This window comes from Geotrypetes seraphini, chromosome 7 (genome assembly GCF_902459505.1).
Source record: "Geotrypetes seraphini chromosome 7, aGeoSer1.1, whole genome shotgun sequence".
NCBI lineage: Eukaryota > Metazoa > Chordata > Amphibia > Gymnophiona > Dermophiidae > Geotrypetes > Geotrypetes seraphini.
The window spans coordinates 185754015-185780235 of NC_047090.1; the positions used below are offsets into that span (position 1 = coordinate 185754015).

The 26221-nt window shown below is 42.6% G+C and overlaps 1 protein-coding gene across 7 annotated transcripts in view; it reads left to right on the forward strand.

Annotated features, from left to right (window-relative positions):
- Nucleotides 1-26221, forward strand: part of STON2 (stonin 2) — a 157794-nt gene that overhangs the window by 79947 nt on the left and 51626 nt on the right. The window lies entirely within an intron of this gene.

Consider the following 26221-nt stretch of genomic DNA (forward strand, 5'->3'; position numbering starts at 1 on the left):
AGTGTGAACCTTCCTATGTCCTCTGGTTAATCTACATGACAAAGCTTTTTCCTAGAAGTACACGCCGAGGTCGTAGGGTGGCAGACTTTTTCATGGAGAGGGTGGTGGATCCCTGGAAAGGGTGGTGAGGGCATAAACAGTGACGGAATTGAAAAAATGCATGGGATAAACACAGAGGATGCTTAAACAGAAAGAGGATGGAATCAAAACAAAGCAAAATAAAATGCCCTTCACGCATTAAATAGGGCAGAGAGGTGTATAAGCTGCATGGAGCACAGATACAACTCTGGCAGCTTTGATGGGCAAACTGGATGGATCATACAGGTCTTTTTTATCTGTCATTATGCTACTATTATAACTTAGTCTATAATATATTACCTCCGTCTTATCCCAACTTAGAAACCAGAACCTCAACCTAACTTCCATAAGGAGGAAATGGGATCTCCATCTCCAAGATGAAAGTAAAAAAGCCTATTAGAGCCATGGCTGGTGCAATGGTATTCAGTGCCCTAGGAAATCTTTCAAGTTTTTCCCATCCATCAATTAGTTTTCATGACCCTTAAGCTCTGAAAACTCTGAATACCCCAAAGCCATCCAGAACAATCCTGCACAAAGCGGACATCCTTTGTTTTGTCAACCATTTCCAAAAGCCATTCTTCCAGATTGCTTACCCTCCTTGTGGCTAATGGTTTCTGGTGTTTGTGTGGCTCTTAGAACCAACTCTTTTGCCTTGACTAGAGATGTTCTTTGCTACACCTCAAAAGAAGCTGCCATGAGGAATGCACTTAGTTTGCCTAATGGTTAAGTCAGTCCTGCTTAGGATCCATTTCTAAAGCTGGGTTATTTTTGTCTTTTTTCCTAAGACACACCTAGACCATTCGTTGCAGGTTTCTTCATGTTGAATAGGACAGATGGTCTTGGACCTCTGCAGACATGGTACAATCCAAAGCTTAACTGCTCCCCCAAACAAGGTCAGTGCTGGACATGAGGGGGCCCCACAAAACTTGCTTGCAAAGGTTGTCCCTCTCAACTTCAGGCAGGTTTGGGGCCCTCAGTGACATGGGGGCCCAGGAAAATTATCCTGTTTGCCCACCCCTAATGCTGTCTCCGTCCTGTCCCCAAGTACGCTCATTTTTAAAGTGCATGGACATCTCAAAATGGCAAAAAAAAAAACCCAACAACCCGCCTCACCTGAGTATTGCATTCAATTCTGGTCCACCATATATGAAAAAGATATATCGGAATTCGAAAAGGTTCACAGAAGAGCGACCAAGATGATAAAGGGGATGGAACTCCTCTCGTATGAGGAAAGGCTAAAGAGGTTAAAACTCTTCAGCTTGAAAATAAAATGGGCTGAGGGGAGAGCAATAATTGAACAGGAAAAACTTGTCCAAAAAGAAGGACATTTTTATTCAGACCTGTTGGGGGGGGGGGGGGGGGGGGGGGAGAAAGGGAATTAAAAAAAATAAAAGGTTATGTTGGTCCCAGACAATATTCATCCAGGGCCCAGATCAGCCAGGACCCAAAGAACCTCCAGCAGCCAGTGCGGCTCCATTTAGCTTCAGATATTCAGTGGCAATACTTACACAAGGCCCAGCACTGAATATCTAAGACTAATTTAGGCAGACACTGTGAGTGTTTAAAAAAATGCTCTCTGCTACAGGCGGCAGGCTAAATATTCTCCCTTTTGTATTTGGGTCTGGTGGGAGTAAGAAGATGAGGAGAGGTCAGCATTGAATGAATGGCTTATAGTGAAGAGATGGATTTCAGCCACAATGTCGCACATCTCCAGGATACAGTGCCACTATGAAGAAGGTACCAAGGGGCAGACCTTTCACAACCAAACAGGACCTTGAGTGGAAGCACTTTGTGCTTATTTTCCCATTCAGATTTGAGTGTTGTCTGGATGAAGAGACCTCAAAACATCCTGGATCAAGGATCAAATTCATGGAATCTGTGACATTGAAATGCACCTCCCCCTACTACAACCCATGCAAGATTGGTTTCCTTTTCCAAAGGACTTTTTGCCAGGTTTTGGTCTAGTTCTCTAAACTCAAGCTTTGAGCAGTGAGAAAAAAATACTCTCAGCTTTGTCTAGCAAAGCCAAGAAAAAACAGTGTTTTAAATAATAACGTGAAAGGGAGCAAAACCATTGATGGAATTGTCTGAAGTTGTCTTCATATGATTATTATTTTTATAGCATACAGCATATTGAGATACTGAAGGAACCCACCAGACTTATCCCATAAGCATATCTGTGTGTGTGTGTGTGTTTCAGGGAGGGGGGGGCCATAGGGAGCATTACCTTTCCAAATTATCCAAGAGCTAGTGGTGAACTGGCCTTCCCTCCTCCCCTCAAAAGTGTGCTTATATAGTCCTCTGCTCCCAAATCCCCTTGCCAAAGAAACAGAAAGGTGCACACCAGTGCTTCATGCAGAAAACTCAGGGGCCCAGGCTGTGGGGGTGGACGTTGTGTGGAAATGTTGCCTTGGCTTACTCCCTCCGTTCTTAATTTCCATTCCGTGCGGTGACACATCTTCCAACAGTGTCACAAAACATTTACAGCAAAGGTTTCCTTTATTGAGCAGGGGGTCATTGCAGTTTCCAGAGATAAGGCAGCTGTGGAGAGACTCATGGGATCCCAGCCCAGACTGAGCTAACGGAGCATTTCCTCTCTCTGTCAGTCAATGGTTTAATTAAATTAATACAATTTTAATATCTAAATGTACTGTATAATGTCCAATTCTGTGTTTTCACAAGATCATTCTCAGGGGAAGAGCCAGTCATGATCGTAGAATTCTTTAATTATTTGAATTTGAAGGAAAGAAGGAACCATAAAGCCTGAGAACCGACATCTTGAATTTCAAGCTTTCTTTGGACCCGCTTCAATTGGGCTTTCGCCCTCTTCATTCTACAGAAACTGCTCCTGGCCAAATCCAAAGCTCTCTCAGTACTCATCCTCCTAGATCTAGCTGCAGCTTTTGAAACGGCAGACTACCATCTTCTCCTCGATAAGCTTCCTTTGCTTGGGTTTCAGGGCTCTGTTATCTCATGGTTTTCTTCCTATCTTTCCCATCACACTTTTAGCATATGCGCTGGTGGATCCTCTTTAAATGTTCACTGGTGCAAGCAGCATCTTCCTTCTGACATCACTTCCTTCTGACATCACGGGACCAGGTCATGATGTGGGAAGGGAGCCGAGGCCGGCACAAGAAGCAAATGGAAGATGCTGCTCGCATGGGCAAACATTTCAAGAGGTACGCAGGGGGTGGAGGGCATTGAAGTGGTTTGAAAGAGAAGAGGGGGCACATGACACAATGATGCCAGGTGCCATCGCCACGGGCACCAATCCCCTTGCCACGCCACTGGATCTATCTCTCTTCACCTGAATTCTCTATAGACACTCAGGCACAAGTTTGTCTGACATTGCTACCTGGAGGTCTCACCACCATCTAAAATTAAACATAGCCAAGACTGAGCTCCTTATCTTTCCTTTTAAACCCAACTCTCCTCACCCCCCCTCCCATTCCCTATTTCTGTGGACAATGCCCTCATTCTTCCTGTTCTGTTGGCTCGCAACCTTGGGGTAATCTTAGACTCATCTCTTTCCTTCTCTTCAAAAATCCAACAGACCACCAAAACCTGTTGTTTCTTTTTCTACAACATCACTAACATCTGACCCTTCTTTTCTGAGTGCACAGCTCACATCCATACCCTCATCACCTCTCGCCTAGACTACTGCAACCTACTTCTCACTGACCTTCTGATAAATCATCTCTCTCCCCTTCAATCTGTCTAGAACTCTGCTGCATGCCTCATATTCCAATAATATCGCTATGACCACACTACCCCTCTCCTCAAGTCACTTCATTGGCTCCTTATCTCATTCTGCATACAGTTCAAACTCCTCATATTGACCTACAAGTGCATTCACCGCAGCTCTTCAGTATTTCTCTTCTCTCCCTATACTAAGAACATAAGAATTCTTGTACTGAGAAAGACCGAAGGTCCATTAAGCCCAGTATCTTGTTTCCAATAGTGACCAACTCAAGTCCCAAGTACCAGACAGAAGCCCAAAGAGTAGCAACATTCCAGTGCTGAAATTGTGATGTCATAATGCCTCATTCCACCAATGCCTAAGAGCCAAACTCATCAGTGATGTTACAATGGCTTGATTGTCCTTTACTTGGCTCACATAAGAATATAAAAGTTGCCGTACTGGGCAGACCGAAGGTCCATCAAGCCCAGTATCCTATTTTCAACAGTAGCCAACCCAGGTCCCATGTACCTAGTTAGATCCCAAGTGGGTCAAATTACCAGGAAGAAATGGTTTTGATATAAAATTGGGACTGTACTACCGACTGCCTGGACAAACGGAAGCAAACGACAAAGAACTGACAGCAGAATTGAGGCGGGAATGCAAAAACGGAAATGTGCTGGTAATGGGGGATTTTAACTACCCCGGGATAGACTGGAGTATTCGAAACTCGAACTGTGTGAGGGAAATAGAATTCCTAGAGGCTGTGAGGGGACTGCTTTATGGAACAGCTTGTCAAGGTACCAACGAGGGGGAATGCCACTCTTGACCTAATCCTCAATGGGCTAGGGGGACCTGCAAAGGAAGTTGAAGAAGTAGGACCACTAGGAAACAGCGATCACAACATGATACAGTACAAACTAGAAGTAGGAACATCAAAAGGGAAGAGAACCACGGTGACAACGCTCAACTTCAAGAAAGGGAACTATGATGCTATGAGAGCAATGGTGAGAAAAAAGCTCCAAAACAGCTCACGGAAACAGAGACTGTGGAGCAAGCCTGGTCCCTATTCAAGGGCACAGTGCAAGAAGCACAGCTTATGCACATCCCCAGATCTAGAAAAGGGTGCAAAAAAAACCGAACGAAAGACCCGGTATGGATAACCAATGAAGTGAAGAATACGATAGGAGACAAGAAAAAATCGTTCCGGAAATGGAAAAAGGACCAAACCGGGGAAAACTGGAAGGCACACAGAAACTGCCAAAAAGAATGTCATAGAGTGGTTAGGAGAGCGAAAAGGGATTACGAGAAAAGACTGGCCAGGGAAGCAAAAAAATTTCAAATCATTCTTCAAATACGTTAAAGAGAAGCAACCAGCGAGGGAGGAAATAGGACCGTTGGATGATGGGGACAGAAAGGGAGTGATAAAAGAAGAAAAAGAGGCTGATAGGTTAAATAAATTCTTCTCGTCAGTCTTCACAAGCGAGGATACATCCAGTGTACCAGAACCCGAAGAGATCTTCAATGGTGACCAAGAAGATAAACTGTCGACAATAGAGGTGAGCCATGATAATGTCCTCCGACAGATAGACAGATTGAAAAGTGACAAATCACCAGGCCCGGATGGGATCCACCTAAGAGTACTAAAAGAACTAAGGAACGAAATAGCGGAAATACTCCAACGAGTTTGCAACCTATCCTTGAAAATTGGCAAGATCCCGGAGGACTGGAGGATAGCAAATGTTACACCTATCTTTAAAAAGGGATTGAGAGGAGACCCGGGAAACTACGGGCCGGTAAGTCTGACATCGGTTCTGGGCAAGATGGTAGAAGCACTGATAAAGGACAGCATCTATGAGCACATTGACATAAATGGGTAATGAAAGCGAGCCAACATGGCTTCTGCAAAGGAAGATCATGCCAAACAAACTTGCTGCACTTCTTTGAGGGGGTAAACAGCCAGATGGACCAAGGGGAACCCGTAGACATCATTTATCTCGACTTCCAAAAAGCCTTTAACAAGGTGCCCCATGAGCAGCTACTTAAGAAGCTGTGGAACCACGGGGTGGAAGGGGATGTGCACAGATGGGTTAAGCACTGGTTGGCAGGCAGGAAGCAAAGGGTTGGAGTGAAGGGCCACTACTTGGACTGCGGAGTTCCGCAGGGGTCAGTACTCGGACCGCTGCTGTTCAACGTATTTATAAATGACCTGGAAACAGGGATGAAGTGTGAAGGTATAAAATTTGCGGATGACACTAAACTCTGTAGCAGGGTTAGAACCGTGGAAGAATGTGAGGACCTACAAAGGGACCTGAATAAATGGCAGATGAACTTCAATGTAGGGAAATGCAAGGTCATGCATATAGGAAAGAAGAATCCAATGTTCAGCTACCAAATGGGGGGATTAGTACTAGAGGGAAGTAACCTTGAAAAAGACTTGGGTGTGCTGGTGGACACAACAATGAAGTAAACGGCACAATGCATGGCAGCTTCAAAGAGAGCAAACAGAATGTTGGGTATTATTAAGAAGGGTATTACAACCAGAGCGAAGGAAGTCATCATGACGCTGTATCGCGCGATGGAGCGCCCGCATCTGGAATACTGTGTGCAATATTGGTCGCCGTACCTAAAGAAGGACATGGAAATGCTTGAGAGGGTTCAGAGAAGAGCGACAAGAATGATAAAAGGTATGGAAAACCTTTCATACAAAGACAGACTGGAAAGGCTGGGGCTCTTCACTCTAGAGAAGCGAAGACTCAGAGGAGACATGATAGAGACTTACAAGATCATGAAGGGCATAGAGAAGGTGGAAAGGGACAGATTCTTCAGCCTATTGGGAACTACAAGAACAAGGGGGCACTCGGAAAATTTGAAAGGGGACAGGTTTAGAACCAATGCTAGGAAATTCTTCTTCACTCAGAGAGGATGGTGGACACCTGGAATGCGCTTCCGGAGGATGTGATAGGACAGAGTACATTAAGGGGATTCAAAGAGGGATTGGACAAGTTCCTGAAGGATACGGGGATTGAGGGATATAGATAGAGGTAGAGATAGGATTATGGAAGGGTATAGATAGAAGAAAAATGGGGAATGAAAGGTTTTAGACAAAGGATCACTTACAGGTCATGGACCTGATGGGCCGCCACATGAGCGGACTGCTGGGCGCGATGGACCCCTGGTCTGACCCAGCGGAGGCAACTTCTTATGTTCTTATGGTAAAACAGATTTTATGCTGCTTATCGTAAGAATAAACAGTGGATTTCCTCAAGCCATCTCAAAAAGGGCCTATGGACTTTCCTTTTAGGAATTTATCCAAACCTCTTTCGCTTTCCCCTGCTTCTGAAACTGTCTATGCCTCCTCTGAGCTCAACTTTGGTGGTATTCAAAGCCAGACTAAAAGCCCACTTATTTGAAGCTGCGTTTAAACACTGACCCAACCAACATATCTGTCATTCCCTTAATAGTCACCTACCACCTCTGTGTGTCTGTCATAATTAGATTGTAAGCTCTTCTGAGCAGGGACCGTCTCTTGCATGTACAATGAACAGTGCCGTGTATGCCTGGTAGCGCTATAGAAATAATAAATTATTGTTGTTGTAAACCCCGTTAAGCTAACTGATTTCACCACATTCTCCAGCAATGAATTCCAGAGTTTCTTGTGTGAAGAAATATTTTCTCTGGTTTGTTTTAAATCTACTACTACTTATACTTATACTGGGAGGCATTTTTACATTTATAGACGGCCCCTGCTCTGAAGAGCTTACAATCTAACTTGGACAGAAAGACATGATCTAGTCCAGGGATCTCAAAGTCCCTCCTTGAGGGCCGGAATCCAGTCGGGTTTTCAGGATTTCCCCAATGAATATGCATTGAAAGCAGTGCATAGATCTCATGCAGATTCATTGGGGAAATCCTGAAAACCCGACTGGATTCCGGCCCTCAAGGAGGGACTTTGAGACCCCTGATCTAGCCCAGAAGTGAGCAACTCCGGTCCTCAAGGGCCAGAATCCAGTCGGGTTTTCAGGATTTCCCCAATGAATACGCATTGAAAGCAGTGCATGCACATAGATCTCATGCAGATTCATTGGGGAAATCCTGAAAACCCGACTGGATTCCGGCCCTCGAGGACCGACTTTGACACCTGTGATCTAGAGGCTCACTTTTTTGAAACCGCTTTGAACTCTTAACTCCCACTCACTGCTGTCATTTTCCGAGATGTCCTGTCAAATTAGATTGTAAGCTCTTCTGAGCAAGGACTGTCTGTTGTAATGGTAAATGTACAGCGCTGCGTAGGCCTTGTAGTGCTGTAGAAATGATAAATAGTGGTAATAATAATAATAATTTACTCTTATATACCGCCGTACCAAAAAAAAGTTCTAGGCGGTTCACAACAAACTGGGCAAGTACATAAAATGCAGATGAAATACAACAGATTGGAATAAGAGAAACTTAACAATAATGAGTGGAATGCATTTACAATATAATGCCGAAAGCACTCTCAGAGGTGGGCTTCTAAACGGGCCTTGAACACTGCCAAATCTACTACTTAGTAGCCTCATCATATGCCCCCTAGTCCTCGTATTTTTGGAAAGAGTAAACAAGCGATTCACATCTACCCTTTCCACTCCACTCACTATTTTATAGACTTCTCTCATATCACCCCTGAGCCGTCTCTTCTCCAAGCTAAAGAGCCTTAACCACTTTAGTCTTTCCTCATAGGGAAGTCTCTGTACCTTTTCCAATTCTGCTATATCAGCGTCCTGCAAACTTTTTAAAGCCGTGGCACACTAAACTCAGGGCATCCGGAAATGCGCGGACATTGACACGGTGACATCACGCACATGTGTGATGTCATCATGGCGGCATGCACGGAGGTCCTCCAGATGGGGCCCTGAGCCTGCAATTATTACGTCAGTAGGGGGGGGGGGTACAGGAAGGAGGAGAGGAGCCTGCAGGATGTACCTCTTGCTGCGAGCAGTCAGCCGGTGCCAGTGCCTCTCCTCGCTAGCGTCTCGCGGCACACTTGGAATCTCACCGTAGCTCACAGTTTGCAATACACTGCACTATATCTTTTTTGAGAATTGCACACAATATTCGAAGTGCAGCCGTACTCCTCCTCGGAGACTCCATTCATTGAGTAAGTGTCTCTTATCTGTACCCTTCTCCTCTACAGCCAACTCCAGACCCCGTCCCTTCTACTTTGCTGCACTGTATGCCTGGAACAAACTGCCTGACTCAGTAGGCCAAGCTCTGTCTCTAGCAGTATTCCAATCCATGCTCAAAGCCCACTTCTTTGAAGCTGCTTTTCATTTCCAACTCCAATTCCCTCTATAATTCCCCATCTGAGCACTTTGTGTCAGAACTAGATTGCAAGAGGTATCCAACAATTTAAACTCTCCCTTCCTTCTAAAAAAGAGATTAAAGAAGTCAAGATCTTCAGTCAATCTTTGGTCTTTAAACTCTCTCAACTCTGGAATGATCTCCCCTTTTTTTAAAGGAGTTTCAGTTCATTTCAATTTTTCTGTAAATCTTTAAAAACTACTCTATTTGCCAAACATTTTGAAAATTAATTCTTCTGAAATTTTGCTATTATCTTCTGTTTATCATTTGTAAATCAGTCCCTGTTTATTTAATTGCTGTAAACTGAGTCGAGCCTTCTCAGAATGATGACTCGGTAGACAAAGTCAAGCTTTAGTTTAGTTTAGATTGTAAGTTCTTTTGAGCAGGAACTGTGTATTCCATGTTTGATATCGAGCGCTGCGTAAGCCTGGTATCGCAATAGAAATGATTAGTAGCAGTAGCAGTAGAGAACTCTGAAATGCCTAGAAGTGCCTCTGTTGGACATTATTCCTTGGTGGTGTTTGAATCACACAGTCATCTCCTTGGGTGAAAGAAATTTGCAGGAGGGAGGTGATGGGAAGGAAATAATTTCAGATTTAGGGCTCCTTTTACAAAGCCACGGTAGAAGTTTCTATCTCTTGCCAGCAAGGTAAATGCTCCGACACTCATAGAATTCCTATGAGCATTGGAGCATTTATCTCGCTGGCCCGCATTAGAAACTTCTAGCGCAACTTGGCAAAAGCCAGCGTTCGTTTGTCTGGTATCTTTGCAATAGCAGGGTTCGTTGCAGTGGAAGGAAGAAAGAAGGCAGCTTCTTAAACCGGCAAATAAGATAAAATTGTGTCCAAGAGTTGAAGAGAGTGTTGGCTTTATACATACAACCTGCAATTCCCACCCCTGCCCACTATAACTTATTAGTTAGGTGCCATTGACTCGTATTCGAGTCCTAGCGACTTGATGAATTACAGATCTAGAAAGATATTGGATTTGTGCTAGTCCGGTAAGGTTCCCCAGCATCATCCCCATAACTTATATCCACATACAAGGACAAATCAAAAGGTAAAGGCAAAATACAGTTAACGTCTTTAATAGAAATAACTGTGAGCAATCGAAGATGTCACTTTTCCACCTAGTCCTCTTGCAAGATGACCCATTTGTTGTATTGTTCAACTACCTTCTGAATTCCTGCAGAGAAGAAGTATTTCAGCTGCTTCTGAAGCCAGATGAGCACCGTTTCCTTTACTTCATCATGGTTTGTCTTGTGCTCGCCAAGTCACAGTGATTCACCCATGTCTCATCGCCGGTGACAATTCTCTCCAGAATACTTGGGTCTTCTTCATACCATCTCAGGAACTAGGTTGCAACCTTCACACACTGTTGTTTGTGCAGATCAGTAAGCTGTTTGGGAACCCACCATGCACAGACTTTCCTGTATCCCAAGTCATAGTCGATAAAGACAGGTTGTTCACCCTCTCCAAGGTAGGGAGAACGAGAGGGCACTCTCTAAAGTTGAAAGGGGATACATTCCGTACAAACGTAAGGAAGTTCTTCTTCACCCAGAGAGTGGTGGAAAACTGGAACGCTCTTCCGGAAGCTGTTATAGGGGAAAACACCCTCCAGGGATTGAAGACAAAGTTAGACAAGATCCTGCTGAACCAGAACGAACGCAGGTAGGGCTGATCTCAGTTAGGGCTCGGGTCTTTGACCTAGGGGCCACCGCGGGAGCACACTGCTGGGCAAGATGGACCACGGGTCTGAACCAGCAGTGGCAATTCTTATGTTCTTATTATGGCAAATGCAGATCCTTAGCTGATATTCAAATTTGCAGCCAATTGAGACACCATGACTTGTCGGTCTTCTCTAATCAGGGCATCCGCCCTGTCAATGTGCTCTTGTGTGAGCGATGTTGATGGGTGGCCAAAACAACCTTCATCGGTTACACCTGTTCTTCCTGCTTTAAACCTTTTTATCCACTCATAAACCTTTCGTTGATTCATGGTGCTATCTGATGGTGAATTTCCACAGGTTTCACTCCGTCTGCCCAATGAAAGCGCAATATTGCACGTCGTTCTTTGATGGTGCAATCTTGCAATGGAGCGTCCATGCTTCTGACCTTGTGCTGCCCTATGACTAAAGGCTGAGCGCTGCACTGTGCATGGACGAACTATCCAACAGGCAATGTATGAGTATATACTGTATGTTTCACTTATAATTTAAGAATTGCCTTTAATTTTTGATTCACCCTCGTGCATAAAGAAGCAGCTGATGATTTGAAACCACTGATTCATCACAACAAGAAGACTGCACACAGGCACTTGTTTGCTTTGTCTATTGGTAAATCCTTCCCTATTGGCAGATAACATACTTTGTACATCCAGTTTTCTAAATTGCAAATAGTAATAAAGAAGAAAAGGCATACCTTCAGAAAAGCTGTGCCTTTACTGTGATGTATTTTGGCCAGCAGTACAAGCTGTGTGTCCACAAAAGCAAACCCATTTGTCTCCAAGGAATTGATGGGCTGAACGAATGGGGCAAACAGGTGGAGGAAAGAGGAGCTGGGCGTCACCCAGCCACCTTCCCCCCCCAGGGGACTATCAACCAGGTCACTGCAAAGGAAAGGAGGAGACGCAGGGAGGAGGCTGGTGAAAGAGGCAGCTTCAGAATCTCTGATTGGGCCCCCTGAGAAGTCCAGCAAAAGGGGGGGGGGGAAGAGAAGTGAATCCTTTGTGATTTGTGGGTATACCCACAAGGAAATGCCATGCAGTTTGCTCTGGGAATCTTAAAGCATGTACCAAGGCAAGGGGACAGAGTTTGCGTGTCTAGGATCTGAGAGGGAAGATCTGGGCAGGTAGGGCATGCATGCTCCCCCCCTCCCCCTTTGTGCATGTTTTACGCTTACTGAAAATACCGTACTACTTGCACTCTTTTAAACTTTCACAATACAGGAATTAAAGTAAGTGAACTCATTTGATATTTATTACACATTTGAGAACCTACTTTGTGCAAAGTCTTCGATAGAATGTTAAATCAGTGAACCTTAATTATAAGAGTATTAGGCTAATCTGTTAGAAAGGTTTCTCCAGAGATTTATGGGATGACCTTTTTCTTTTTACACTTTTAAATGAACCAGCATGGCACTCCAGGAACCAGAAGGCAAAGCACACTCCTCTGTAGAAGATGCAGAGCAGCCTGATAGCCATTACTGCTTATGGCTTTAGACTGCTACGAGAGAAGCCTTGGTTTTTGAGGATGGCAGACTTTTAGCAACATTTAAAAAAATAACATTCTGCTTTATTTCTACCAACTTTAGGGTACTTTTACTAAACTGGATTAGGCACTTAACCCTCATTTTACCATACAGCACTTAACCGCGTAAACATCCATAACTTTGTTCTTCTATACCGCCATAATCAGACGACTTCTAGGCGGTTCACACTGAAGAGAGCTGGACAGCCAGCGAATTACAAAATGCAAATAGTGAAAGTACAACATATTACTCAAGAAAAAGACCGAATAAAATTATTAAATTTAGTGTGACTTCTGTTTAGGAGATAAATCTGTCAAACAACATTGTTTGAATTTCTTTCTGAAAGGTGCGTTAAGGTGCTCTGTGGTATTTCCGCATTCTAAACGTGTGTTAAGTGCTTTTTGTGTAGGGGCTGTGTCAAGGGTGGAAAATGGATGTGGATGGTGTTTGGTGATTAGCATGCTGCAAATACATACTCCATCATACATGTCCTTAAATGTATACAGTACTCCCCCGATATTTGCGGGGGTTCCGTTCCAGGAACCCCCACGAATCTTGAAAAACCGCAAATACGGTTTTCAGCGGGGGAGACAGGAGTTTTTTTTTACTTCAGTCTGCTATTTTTGAGTTTTGTACTTCAGCTTTTAACCCCATTATTTTAGGAGATTTTAATATTCATTTCGATGACAATAAGAACACTTTTACTTCAGATTTTTTTAACTCTTCTGGAGGATTTAAATCTTCAGCCTTTGTTAACCTGTCCTACTCATAATGCAGGGCATATTTTAGATATGGTACTTGTCCCAAAACTACTAAAAGACCAATTCCAAGTTGGAGTTTATACACAATTTCCTTGGTCTGATCATTTTCTTACTACTTTCTCATATTCTGTTAGACCCAATGTTTTTACCCTCAGTCCTAAAATAATAATCTCTCACAACTACTCAAAACTGAATGCTGCCTCTATTTCTTCTAATTTTGTTTCCAGTCTAGCAAAATTATCAGAATCATCCATCGATGAGAAAGTTGTTTCTTGGAAAGCTTCCCTTGCCAAACTCTTAGATTCTGTAGCTCCCATTGTTACTTACACCATTTCTCCACGTAAACAAAGAAATTCCTGGTACAGATTCAAAACGAATGCTAGGAAGTTTTTCTTTACCCAGCGTGTTGTGGACATCTGGAATGCGCTTCCAGAGGGCGTAATAGGGCAGAGTACGGTGCATGGGTTCAAGAAAGGATTGGGCAATTTCCTACTGGAAAAAGGGATAGAGGGGTATAGATAGAGGGCTACTGCACAGGTCCTAGACCTGTTGGGCCACCGCGTGGGCGGACTGCTGGGCACGATGGACCTCTGGTCTGACCCAGTGGAGGCATTTCTTATGTTCTTATGTTCAGTCCTCATCTTACCCTTATTAAAAGACAATTGAGATTGCTTGAAAGAAAATGGCGGTGTAACAAGACTCTACAAAATTTAAACAAATTCAAGGACCAAGCTACATATTACAAAGCTGAAATAATTCAATCTAAGAAGAATTACTATTCCAAACAAATAAAAAAAGCTAAAAATCCTTCTGCATTATATACCATAGCGAAAAAATTGACTATGCAGTAGAAAGAGTCACAATTGACTGTGCAAATTACCCTCTGCCCAACCATTGCCTCTTATTTCACTACGAAAGTTCAAAATCTCAGAAGTTGCATTTCTAAAGCAAGTGCCGCCAGTTCTCTTTGTTCAGATGACTCTGCTAATAAGTTTTTTAATAAATCTGAATTTAAAAACTCTTCATTTAATTTGGCTGAAATTTCAAGTCTTCCTCTTTCTAAATGTTCAAGATTTAACATACCCACTCTTCAGGATTTACAGAGAACCCTAAATACACTAAATATAAAAGATTCCAAATCAGAGTTTATTCCACCACTTTTTCTGAAACGCTTTTTTGCATTCTTTGGTTCAGATATGTTAAATCTGATATGCTCTAGCTTAACTACAGGAACATTTCCAAAAGCATGGAAAGAAGCAATCATTTACCCAATAATTAAAGATTATAAAATTAGTGCACATGAAGTTTCAAATTACTGACCCATTTCAAATACCCCTTTTTTGGCTAAGTTTACAGAAAAAAATTGTTTTCCACCAAATCTCAGATTTCGTTGAGCAAACAAATGTACTACATCCACACCAAACAGGGTTCCGTCAACATCATTCCACAGAACTTTCACTTACTAAAATTCTTTATCATCTCAATCACTATCAGTCTCTTTTACTCATTTCCTTAGATCTATCATCTGTACGACATTGGAATCACAGACCAGGTCTTGGATTGGTTCTCATCTTTCTTCACAGATCGTTCCTCTGAGGTAGTGTTCAATAAAACTTCATCAGATCCATTTACAACTGATTATGGTATCCCATAGGGTTCAATTTTATCTCCCTTACTTTTTAATATTTTCCTTGTACCCCTTCTAACGCTAGGACAATCCATTGGCTTTACAATGTTTGCAACTGAAATAAATCTTATAAACAAAAAAATTGGAAAAAAAATCAACTCTTGGTTAGACTTACACATGCTCTCTTTGAACATCGAAAAGTCCAAATTAATGACTTTTCCCAACAAAGAAGGACTTTCCCTTTTAACTCCCATTACATTTAAAACTCAATCTCTTCAAGTTGTGCCTTCTTTAAAATTATTAGGAATCACTTTCGACAGTAAACTCAATTATCATCTTCACATCAGCACAGTGGTTCAGCGCTGTTTTTATCGGCTACGAATGATTAAACTGCAGTGAAGATCATATTTAATGCAAAGAAGTTAGACCATGTTCCTCCCCTCCTTTATAAAGCTCATTGGTTGCCGGTAGAACATAGAAGCACATACAAAATTCTTTTATCTATATATATAAAATCGGAGGTATGTATGTGTGTATGTGCCGCGATCACGCAAAAACGACTTAACCGATTTGAACGAAACTTGGTATGCAGATCCCTCACTACCTGGGATGATATGTTCTGGGGGTCTCGCGGCCCACCTGCACACGTGGGCGGAGCTACAAACAGAAAATCAGATTTCACCCATTCATGTCAATGGAAAAAATGTAAAAAGCTGCCATTCTCACTGTAATTCAAAAACAGCTTGACCGATTTGAACGAAACTTGGTATGCAGATCCCTCACTACCTGGGGTGATATATTCTGGGGGTCTCACGGCCCACCTGCACACGTGGGCGGAGCTACAAACAGAAAATCAGATTTCACCCATTCATGTCAATGGAACAAATGTAAAAAGCTGCCATTCTCACAGTAATTCAAAAACGGCTTGACCGATTTGAACGAAGCTTGGTATGCAGATCCCTCACTACCTGGGGTGATATGTTCTGGGGGTCTCGCGGCCCACCAGCACACGTGGGCGGAGCTACAAACATAAAATCAGATTTCACCCATTCATGTCAATGGAAAAAATGTAAAAAGCTGCCATTCTCACAGTAATTCAAAAACGGCTTGACCGATTTGAACGAAACTTGATATGCAGATCCCTCACTACCTGGGGTGATATGTTCTGGGGGTCTCGCGGCCCACCTGCACACGTGGGTGGAGCTACAAACAGAAAATCACATTTCACCCATTCATGTCAATGGAAAAAATGTAAAAAGCTGCCATTCTCACAGTAATTCAAAACCGGCTTGACCGATTTGAACGAAACTTGGTATGCAGATCCCTCACTACCTGGGGTGATATGTTCTGGGGGTCTCGCAGCCCACCTGCACACATGGGCGGAGCTACAAACAGAAAATCAGATTTCACCTATTCATGTCAATGGAAAAAATGTAAAAAGCTGCCATTCTCACAGTAATTCAAAAACGGCTTGACCGATTTGAACGAAACTTGGTATGCAGATCCCTCACTACCTGGGGTGATATGTTCTGGGGGTGTCGCGGCCCACCTGCACACGTGGGTGGAGCTACAAACAGAAAATCACATTTCACCCATTCATGTCAATGGAAAAAATGTAAAAAGCTGCCATTCTCACAGTAATTCAAAACCGGCTTGACCGATTTGAACGAAACTTGGTATGCAGATCCCTCACTACCTGGGGTGATATGTTCTGGGGGTCTCGCAGCCCACCTGCACACATGGGCGGAGCTACAAACAGAAAATCAGATTTCACCTATTCATGTCAATGGAAAAAATGTAAAAAGCTGCCATTCTCACAGTAATTCAAAAACGGCTTGACCGATTTGAACGAAGCTTGGTATGCAGATCCCTCACTACCTGGGGTGATATGTTCTGGGGGTATTGCGGCCCACCTGCACACGTGGGCGGAGCTACAAACAGAAAATCAGATTTCACCCATTCATGTCAATGGAAAAAATGTAAAAAGCTGCCATTCTCACTGTAATTCAAAAACGGCTTGACCGATTTGAACGAAACTTGGTATGCAGATCCCTCACTACCTGGGGTGATATGTTCTGGGGGTCTCGCGGCCCACAACTCTATGTTGCTTGCTCAAGGGTGGGTTCCCCCATCAATTTATATGTTCTTGCTCCTGGAGGTGAAACTAAAAATTTTGTTTTGCGTTAGTTGTATTGTATTCATTTTGTCAAATATTTCACATTATAATTTGAATATTGTACTTTTTATTAAGCTGTAAAACAATAATTTCATTCACCACTATAAAGTATCTTTATTTGAATCCATTTACAGTGTTATTACTATAATTAAATACACGTGCAACGCCGGGTCATCAGCTAGTTAACCTATAAAACTCAACAAAATAGTCAACCATAATTTATCAATAACCTTATTATTCCCTATAGTTCTTCTAATACTCTTTGATCTTCTAAAAATCTTTCATCTATTCCATCTCTGAAGTTCATCAACACAATGAGGTCTACCATTTTCTCTGTCAGCGCTCCATCTCTTTGGAATAATATTCCGGTTCACTTACTGGAAGAATCAACTCTTTACCATTTTAAGACAAAATTAAAAGCATTTCTTTTTCTTGATGCTTTCGAGACCTAAATGCATAGTTTTATTCTACTTTTAGACACCCTCCCTTTTGTTTTTTCCCTATATGTTCTCTCTTTTTACTTGATAAATTGTAGTTCTACCCTTCTTCCCTTTTTTGTTTCTGTTTGTTTTTGTATTGGTTTTAAATGTTTTTAATAATGATTATTGTTTTAAAGGATGTATAGTTATCCCATATACGTTTTTAACATAATGTTCATCGCCTAGAAGGCCGATCGGGCGGTTTATAAAATTTTTAAATAAACTTGAAACTTGAGAGGGCAGCCAGAGTGCCGGCGAGTGAAGGAAATCACTCGCGGTATACTCCGACCGTCTCTTCCTGCACTAAAGTCGGGCTTCACCAATCAGGAGCTGCGTGTCAAAGCAGCACCTCATTGGTGTGGCCCAACTTTAGTGCAGGAAGAGCATACCGCGAGTGATTTCCTTCACTCGCCGGCGCTCCAGCTGGACTCTCCTGCCTTTCCGGCTGCCCTCTCTTGCCCGGTCATTCACAGTCGGAAAATACCGTGAATGACTGGGATCATGAATCGCCGACCGCAAATGACCGGGGGAGCATTGTACTATTGAACTGGATGGCACAGTGGAGGTCACAGATAATATTACTATGTTTCAGTGTACTTGAAACCCCTTTTTGAACTCGAGACAATTGGCTTAGTCTGTTATTGAGAGAGACATGGGGGAAACCACTGTTTGCCCTGGATCGGTAGCATGGAATATTGCTACACCTTGGGTTTTGGCCGGGTACTAGTGACCTGGATTGGCCACCATGAGAACGGGCTACTGGGCTTTATGGACCATTGGTCTGACCCAGTAAGGCTATTCTTATGTTCTTAAGATTGGAGAATGTGGCACAGCCTCAGCCCCTTGAGGTTGTGGGTTCAAACCCTATGCTGCTCCTTGTGACCCTGGGCAAGTCACTTTATCCTCTACTACCCACCGGGACAGATAGGGAGAATTCTTGAAGTACCTGTATGTAAACCACTTTGAGTGTGGTTGTAAAACTACAAAAAGGTGGTATAGAAATCCCAATCCTTTTCTCTGAGGTCATAATACCTCATTCCACCAATCGGAGCCGACCTCATCAGTGATGTCACAATGGCTTCATTGTTCTACACTTGCCTCACTGCTGGCATTGTATCGAAGGAGAGTGTGGTGCAGTGACTAGAGCTAGAGCTTCAGCACCCTGATGTTGTGGGTTCAAACCCTGCACTGCTCCCTGTGACCCTGGGCAAGTCACTTAATCCTCCACTGCCCCAAGTACATTAGATAGATTGTGGACAGACAGAGAAAATGCTTGAAATACCTGTATGTAAACCACTGAGTGTAGCTATAAAACAATAAAAAAGCAGTATACAAATCCTCTTTTTTTTCCAAGTTATAAACCCCAGTGTGCTTAAGGTTGTGAGGTTTGGGAGTTGAGTTGATATTGACTAAAAGTGGGTGAATATAAGTTTGGAATCATTAATATCCCATGAATGAAGGCAGCATGTCCCCTAAGTTCTACAATTTGATAGTTATGGATTGCTCGATTCGCTGTGTTCAAAATGATTTCTTTTGTTGCATTTTGTGACTTACTCTTCATTTCTTGTCTTAATAAATATATTCAAATATAAACATTGGAAAGGAGGCAGGGAAGAGACCTCAAGCCCCCTCCTTTTTGACCCAGGAAAGATAACATCAACAGCACATATTGTTGGGATAGGATCACTGTGGAAGGAGGGCCGGCATTTTAGGTAGAACGGCTGCCAGCCAGCAGAGGTGTTTGTTTCTTTGTCTGTACGGCTGTTCTCATCCTGCCGCGGCTTCTTCAGGTGTCTGGGCATCACACCTGGGAGTGCCAACTCAGCAGTAATCTGCACTTTTGTCATATTTCCCCTCCCACACAGACAGGGAAAGCCTGACCGGTAGGTAGGCAGGCGCGTAGTCACAGGTCCTGCTCAGGCACGCCGAGTGCATACCTCCAGCACACAAGCACATGCGTGTACACTCATACTCAAACACAATCCAGCACCACAAGAGCAGCCAGTAGGCTGCCAAGGGAGATCTGTGATGGGGGTAAGTGCAAAGGGGGGGGGTAATCTGTTTTATTTCCTCTTTTTTAGGGTTCCAGAAAGGAGAGGGCTAGGGGTGGCCAGATATTCAAGTCCAAAATCAGGACTTTCTTTACGTAGCAATGTAACCTGAGAGGACGGTTACACAGACAGAAAGAAGACGGATTAAACAGTTTTCTGGTCAGGTGGCCGGTGTTGCTCTGGGAATGCAGCAGCTTTCTTCCAGAAGCGCCTTAGCATTTACGAGACGGTGTGAAGGTATTTTCCTTTCTGCTTTTGCTTCTATACAGATAAAAAGGAAAAGTTAAGCAGATAGCAGGATTCTGACTAACACAATGTGTGTGGGTGTTTCTGTGGGTCTGAATGTGTGGGATGGTTTGTTTGTGGTTGTATGCAAGGTTTCTATATACAAGGTGTGATTTAAAAAAAAAAAATACAGTGAATGTTTCTATATAAAAAAAAGTATACATTGCCATTAATCCCCCTCAAAATACTCCCCCTCACTTTGAACACTTATCCCATCGTTCTTGCACTTTTTGAAGCAGTTTTGGAAGTCCTCTTTTGTGTCTTTAGTTGCGCTGTCGTGGCTGCCTTGATGTCCTGAATCAATTCAAAACGTTTACCTTTCATGGTCATTTTGACTTTGGGGTAGAGCCAGAAATCAAACGGTGCCAGATCTGGTGAATAAAGTGGATGAGGACATACCATAATGTTTTAATTTGACAGAAATTGCCGAACCAGAAGCGATATGTGACGAAGTATTGTCTTAATGGAGGATGAAACTGTTTGCCCATTTCTCATGTCGCACTCATTCGCCTCATGTTCAAATCTGTTGTTAAAATGTTTTGAATGGAACCATAAGAGATGCTCAGATCCTCAGAAATTTCCCTAATAGTCAATCGCCCGTCTGATCGAATCATTTCGCTCACTCTTTGAACATTCTCTTGGGTTTTTGATGTTGAAGGATGTTCCTTTTTGCAGATGATACCAAGATTTGTAACAGAGTAGACACCGAAGAGGGAGTGGAAAATATGAAAAAGGATCTGCAAAAGTTAGAGGAATGGTCTAATGCCTGGCAACTAAAATTCAATGCAAAGAAATGCAGAGTAATGCATTTGGGGATTAATAATAGGAAGGAACCGTATATGCTGGGAGGAGAGAAGCTGATATGCACGGACGTGGAGAGGGACCTTGGGGTGATAGTGTCTGAAGATCTAAAGGCGAAAAAACAGTGTGACAAGGCAGTGGCTGCTGCCAGAAGGATGCTGGGCTGTATAAAGAGAGGCGTAGTCAGTAGAAGGAGGAAGGTGTTGATGCCCCTGTACAGGTCATTGGTGAGGCCCCACTTGGAGTACTGTGTTCAGTTTTGGAGACCGTATCTGGTGAAAGACGTAGGAAGACTTGAGGCGGTCCAGAGGAGGGCGACGAAAATGATAGGAGGCTTGCGCCAGAAGATGTATGAGGAGAGACTGGAAGCCCTGAATATGTATACCCTAGAGGAAAGGAGAGACAGGGGAGATATGATTCAGACGTTCAAATACTTAAAGGGTATTAACGTAGAACAAAATCTTTTCCAGAGAAAGGAAAATGGTAAAACCAGAGGACATAATTTGAGGTTGAGGGGTGGTAGATTCAGGGGCAATGTTAGGAAATTCTACTTTACGGAGAGGGTGGTGGATGCCTGGAATGCGCTCCCGAGAGAGGTGGTGGAGAGGAAAACGGTGACTGAGTTCAAAGAAGCATGGGTTGAACACAGAAGATTTAGAATCAGAAAATAATATTAAATATTGAACTAGGCCAGTTACTGGGCAGACTTGCACGGTCTGTGTCTGTGTATGGCCGTTTGGTGGAGGATGGGCAGGGGAGGGCTTCAATGGCTGGGAGGGTGAAGATGGGCTGGAGTAAGTCTTAACAGAGATTTCGGCAGTTGGAACCCAAGCACAGCACTGGGTAAAGCTTTGGATTCTTGCCCAGAAATAGCTAATATCAGGTTGGGCAGGCTGGATGGACCATTCGGGTCTTTATCTGCCGTCATCTACTATGTTACTATGTTCCAATCTCTCCTTGTCTTCAACTGCTTCACAACCATTATGAAATTGCTCAAACCACTTGTAAACCGTCTTCATGGTCACTGCAACATCACCATTAACTAATTTTAATATGTTGTGTGCAGTTCAAAACAAATTTCATGTACACACCCAGGATGGTGTGAATAACATGAAGAAAGACCTGGCCAAGCTTGAAGAATGGTCTGAAATTTGGCAGCTAAAATTTCATTCTAAGATATGCGAGGTTATGCATTTGGGCTGCAAAAACCAGACCTGTATAAGGAATACCCTGAATCTCCTTTACCTGTTGGATAGCCAGTAACAAGGGTTCCAAAACAATATCAAACCGTAAAGGAGATAATGGACAGCCTTGCCGAACTCCCCTCTCCAGACGAAAGTTCTCTGAAAAAGAATTACAGTGGTACCTTGGATTACGAGCATAATCCGTTCCAGGAGCATGCTCGTAATCCAAAATGCTCGTATATCAAAGCAAGTTTCCCCATAGGAAGTAAGGGAAACTTGCTTTGATATGTTTCCACCCCCCACCTTCCTTCCCCCCCCCCCCGAGGCCAGCAGTGCTGCTCTCCCCCAACGAGAACTGGCATTGCTCCCTCCGAAGGCCCCCCCCGCGAACCGGCACCCTCCCCCCGCCGCCATCGGGCACCCCCCCGCCGCGACCTGAGGTCCCACCAACCCACCCGAACCCTCTTCTTACTTTTCTGTAGCCTCCGCAGTTGCACCGACACCGGCACCAGCATGTCCTGTGTGTGGTGCCGGTGCCTGAAGATCTGCTTCCTGTACTGGGCCTTGAGAGTTCACGTTTACATGTTTAGGGGTACACGAGCACAGTAGAAAGGTGAATGATAAGGCAATGTAAGTATAGCAGCTAGAGATACAATACATTCAATGCAAAGGAGAATTTTAAGGCCCTCTTGGTGAAGCTACGTGTAGTAGGGAGACAAGATCTTGCAATTGGGTGCGTGCAAGTCAACTGGGAGAGCACATACAGTGAGGTAGTATCATTTTACTGGGGTAGAATTCGAGGTTGGGGGTGTTTGAGAGAGTCAGGTAAAGGGGTGAGTCTTTACCACCTTCCTGAAGTTTAGTAGACCTGTCAGTGATCTGATGGTTGGCGGGATTGTACTGTATTTGTTAGTGGAGGTTAATATCTGTGCATTTAAACAAGCAAACGTCTCCATGTATAAAAAGCCATGCAATTTTACAAAAAGCCTTTTCCACATCAAGACGGCTTTCCATGCAAAAATCCCCTTATGGTCTAAATACCATTCATACATCAAAATATGGGTTGTTGTTGTTTTTTGTATAAACTTAACCTATATATTTCAAACTGAAGAGCTTTTCAAAGATTTGATTCATTCAATCTGAATAAGACATGGAGGAGGAATTCTTTGGAAAGAGAGAACATAAATAACATGATGTTTCTCTTCACACCCGGGAACCAGCAGCCTGAAAACAAATCACCCGCACATCATGCTGAAATCCAACCTTCCAGTCACCGTGGTCTAAACTTGAGAAGGAAACAAGTGGAAAGCTGAGCCTCCCACTACCCCGATTCACCAGCGGTAGTGGTCAGGTGGCAGCTGTAGGGAGAAGAAACGCTGCAGCCACCGTCAGCGCTGCTCTCAAGCTGACCGATCTCTGCCGTGCTTTGTAACTGCACATGCCAGGCTCATCGCAGCCAGGAGCTTGCTCGGAGCTCTTCTTTCCAGCCCCAGCAGCGTCAGGAAAGGCACAAATGGTGAACCAGCTGTCAGCACATGAGGGCATTTGGATTCACTGCCCTTAATGAATCCTGTGAAATGCTTTCTTTTTTCGGTTTGGTTTAACTGATTGGGCAGAAATTCTGCCCAACAACCAATGCATTTTTCTAGGAACTGATCTTTGCGATTGTTCTTTTGACGGACACTTTATGTGATTTTCCGATGATTATATGTTAAAACTAAACTAAAGTTTAACTTTATATACTGGGTCATCAACCTAAGGAAGCTCGACTCGGTTTACAACAATTAAATAAAAACTGAAAGAAATAAAAATAGAGGTTTCAAAAGAGAATTAATTTTCAAAATGTTTGATTTTATTTGTCTTACTGAATTATAATAAGTGTGATAACATATCCATACAAATAACCATAAATATATCACTTAATAATCAACAATGATACATATAATATTCTCTTATATCCCCCTCCCCACCCTTATCTATCATATAATCAATACTTATACAACATTTAACAATAAAAATACCTTCCCTCCCACCCCATAATTGAACTTGTAAATTTAAGGGAAATTTTTCTAATCATTACAATACTTTGTTAATGGCTCCCAAATATCTTGAAATTTCCTGAAACAACCCTGTTGTATTGCAATAAGTCTCTCCATTTTGTGAATATGACTTAAGGAGTTCCACCAAAAATTATAATTTAATCTATTCCAATTTTTCCAATTATATGTAATTTGTTGAATGGCAACCCAAGCCATTATAAGTAATAATTTGTTATTATTTGTAGATATCTGACTTTTTGCTCTCATTGCCATACCAAACAGCACAGTATCATATGATAATGCCACAGGGTTATCTAATAAACAGTTAATTTGGTCCCAAATTGGTTTCCAAAAATTCATTATTATTTTCAATGGGAAAAATTGGCTTGGAACTCGAACGGGGTTCTGGAATGGATTAAGTTCGGATTCTGAGGTACCACTGTATATGTATATCTTGCCTTCCAGGGACAACTCTGGGCTTATATGATCAAGAACATCTTTGTTGGTGATCTCAGCTGTCCAAAGGATTCATAAAAGTCTTCTCCAGCACAGCCACTGTGATCAATGAGCTTCTTCTGTGATTAAACCCAGGAATATAAATGGCGTTCCTTCTGTGATATAAACCAGAGTTGTCCAGAAACTGAGCTATTTTGGACATGTGATGAGGGCAAATTCACTAGAAAAAAAGGTGCTATTCGGAATTGTCAGTGGTAAAAGGAAGCTGGGGAGACCAAAGGCCCATTAGCTGAATACAATGAAGGATGACACGGAAATAAATATCAAGCAATTGAAAGAAGCCGTGAAAAACAGGGAAGCATGACGAGGACTGACCTACAGAGTATTCAAAGGTGGGACGCGACTGAATGGATAGTAGCAGTAGTGTGTATGTATGTATATATATATATATATACAGTAAAACCTTGGTTTGCGAGCATAATTTGTTCCAGAAGCATACTTGTAATCCAAAGCACTCGTATATCAAAGCGAATTTCACCATGGAAATAATGGAAACTCAGACGATTCGTTCCACAACCCGAAAACTTTAATACAAAATACTATACGCTCGTTTAGAACAGTCCCTACACTCCCGCAGCATCAGAGAGAGAAGAACCATCGGCTCAGTTGTGATGTCGTGACGCGTGTATACTGTATGTACTCGTATTGCAAGACTTTTCTTGTTTAAAACAGTCCCTACACTCCCGCGTCAGAGAGAGAAGAACCATCGGCTCAGTTGTGATGTGTGTATACTTGTATGTACTTGTATTGCAATACATTACTTGTATATCAAGTTAAAATTTGATAAAATGTTTTGTTTGTCTTGCAAAATACTTGCAATCCAAGGTTTTACTGTATTTATATATATGAGGGTAAATCAAAAAGTAAAGGCAAAATACATTTAACGGCTTTAATAGAAGTAACTATGAGCAATTGAACATATTACTTTTCCACATAGTCCCATGCAAGACAACGATGAAAGGTTTTTTGGCTACTCTTGAAGTCAGGTGAGCAACACTTCCTTTACTTTACACTATTAAATGGACTACCCCAAAAAGAACTTCGCCGCTTGCAACTCATACAAAATACCGCAATCAAACTCATTTACAAAATAGGTAAGTTCGAACACGTCACCCCTCTTCTCAAAGAGGCTCATTGGCTCCCAGTCACACACCGTATAATTTATAAAATCATACTGCTCTCTTTTAAAATCAAACTTTCCCACTTGCCCTTATTTCTCGATAAATTATTAATACCTCAAAGTTCTCCCCATTCCTTACGATCTACAGACCAAAAACTCCTTTTCATTCCATCTTTAAAAGAATCCTATTATACAAGAAAAACTAATTTTGCTATAACAGCCCCCACATTATGGAATTCTCTCCCTCAATTTCTCCGGGATGAAATTCATTTACCAAAATTTAAAACTAATCTTAAAACGTTCTTATTTCAGGATGCCTTTGACAAATCTTAATCTTTTCTTTATCTATTCATTTACTTATCTTTTTCCTAAAAGCTCTCCTTTATTTCAGCGCATATCTTTTATACCATGCACCCTTATCCTCCATGTTCTATCCCTTCCCTCTATCTCATTTCTTCTAATATCATGTAACTTTTTCCTTCCTTCCCACTTATCCTCACGGTCATGTTTGTCAGTATATGTCTAATATGTTTTCTCTAATTTTTCTAATACACTAACTACTTCTTACTCTCCTATTTTAAATTTTTTTATTGTTAACCGGTCAGATATTTGTTTTATGATCGGGATATTAAAAATTAATAAACTTGAAACTTGAAATTAATAAACTTACTTCATCCTGCTTTGTCCTTTGCTCTCTGGGTCGCAATGATGCATCCATGTCTTGTCGCTGGTGACAATTCTCTCCAGAATACTCGGATCTTCTTCGTACCATCTCAAGAACTGGGGCCCAACCTCCACACGCTGTTGCTTGCGCAGATCAATAAGCTCTTTGGGAACC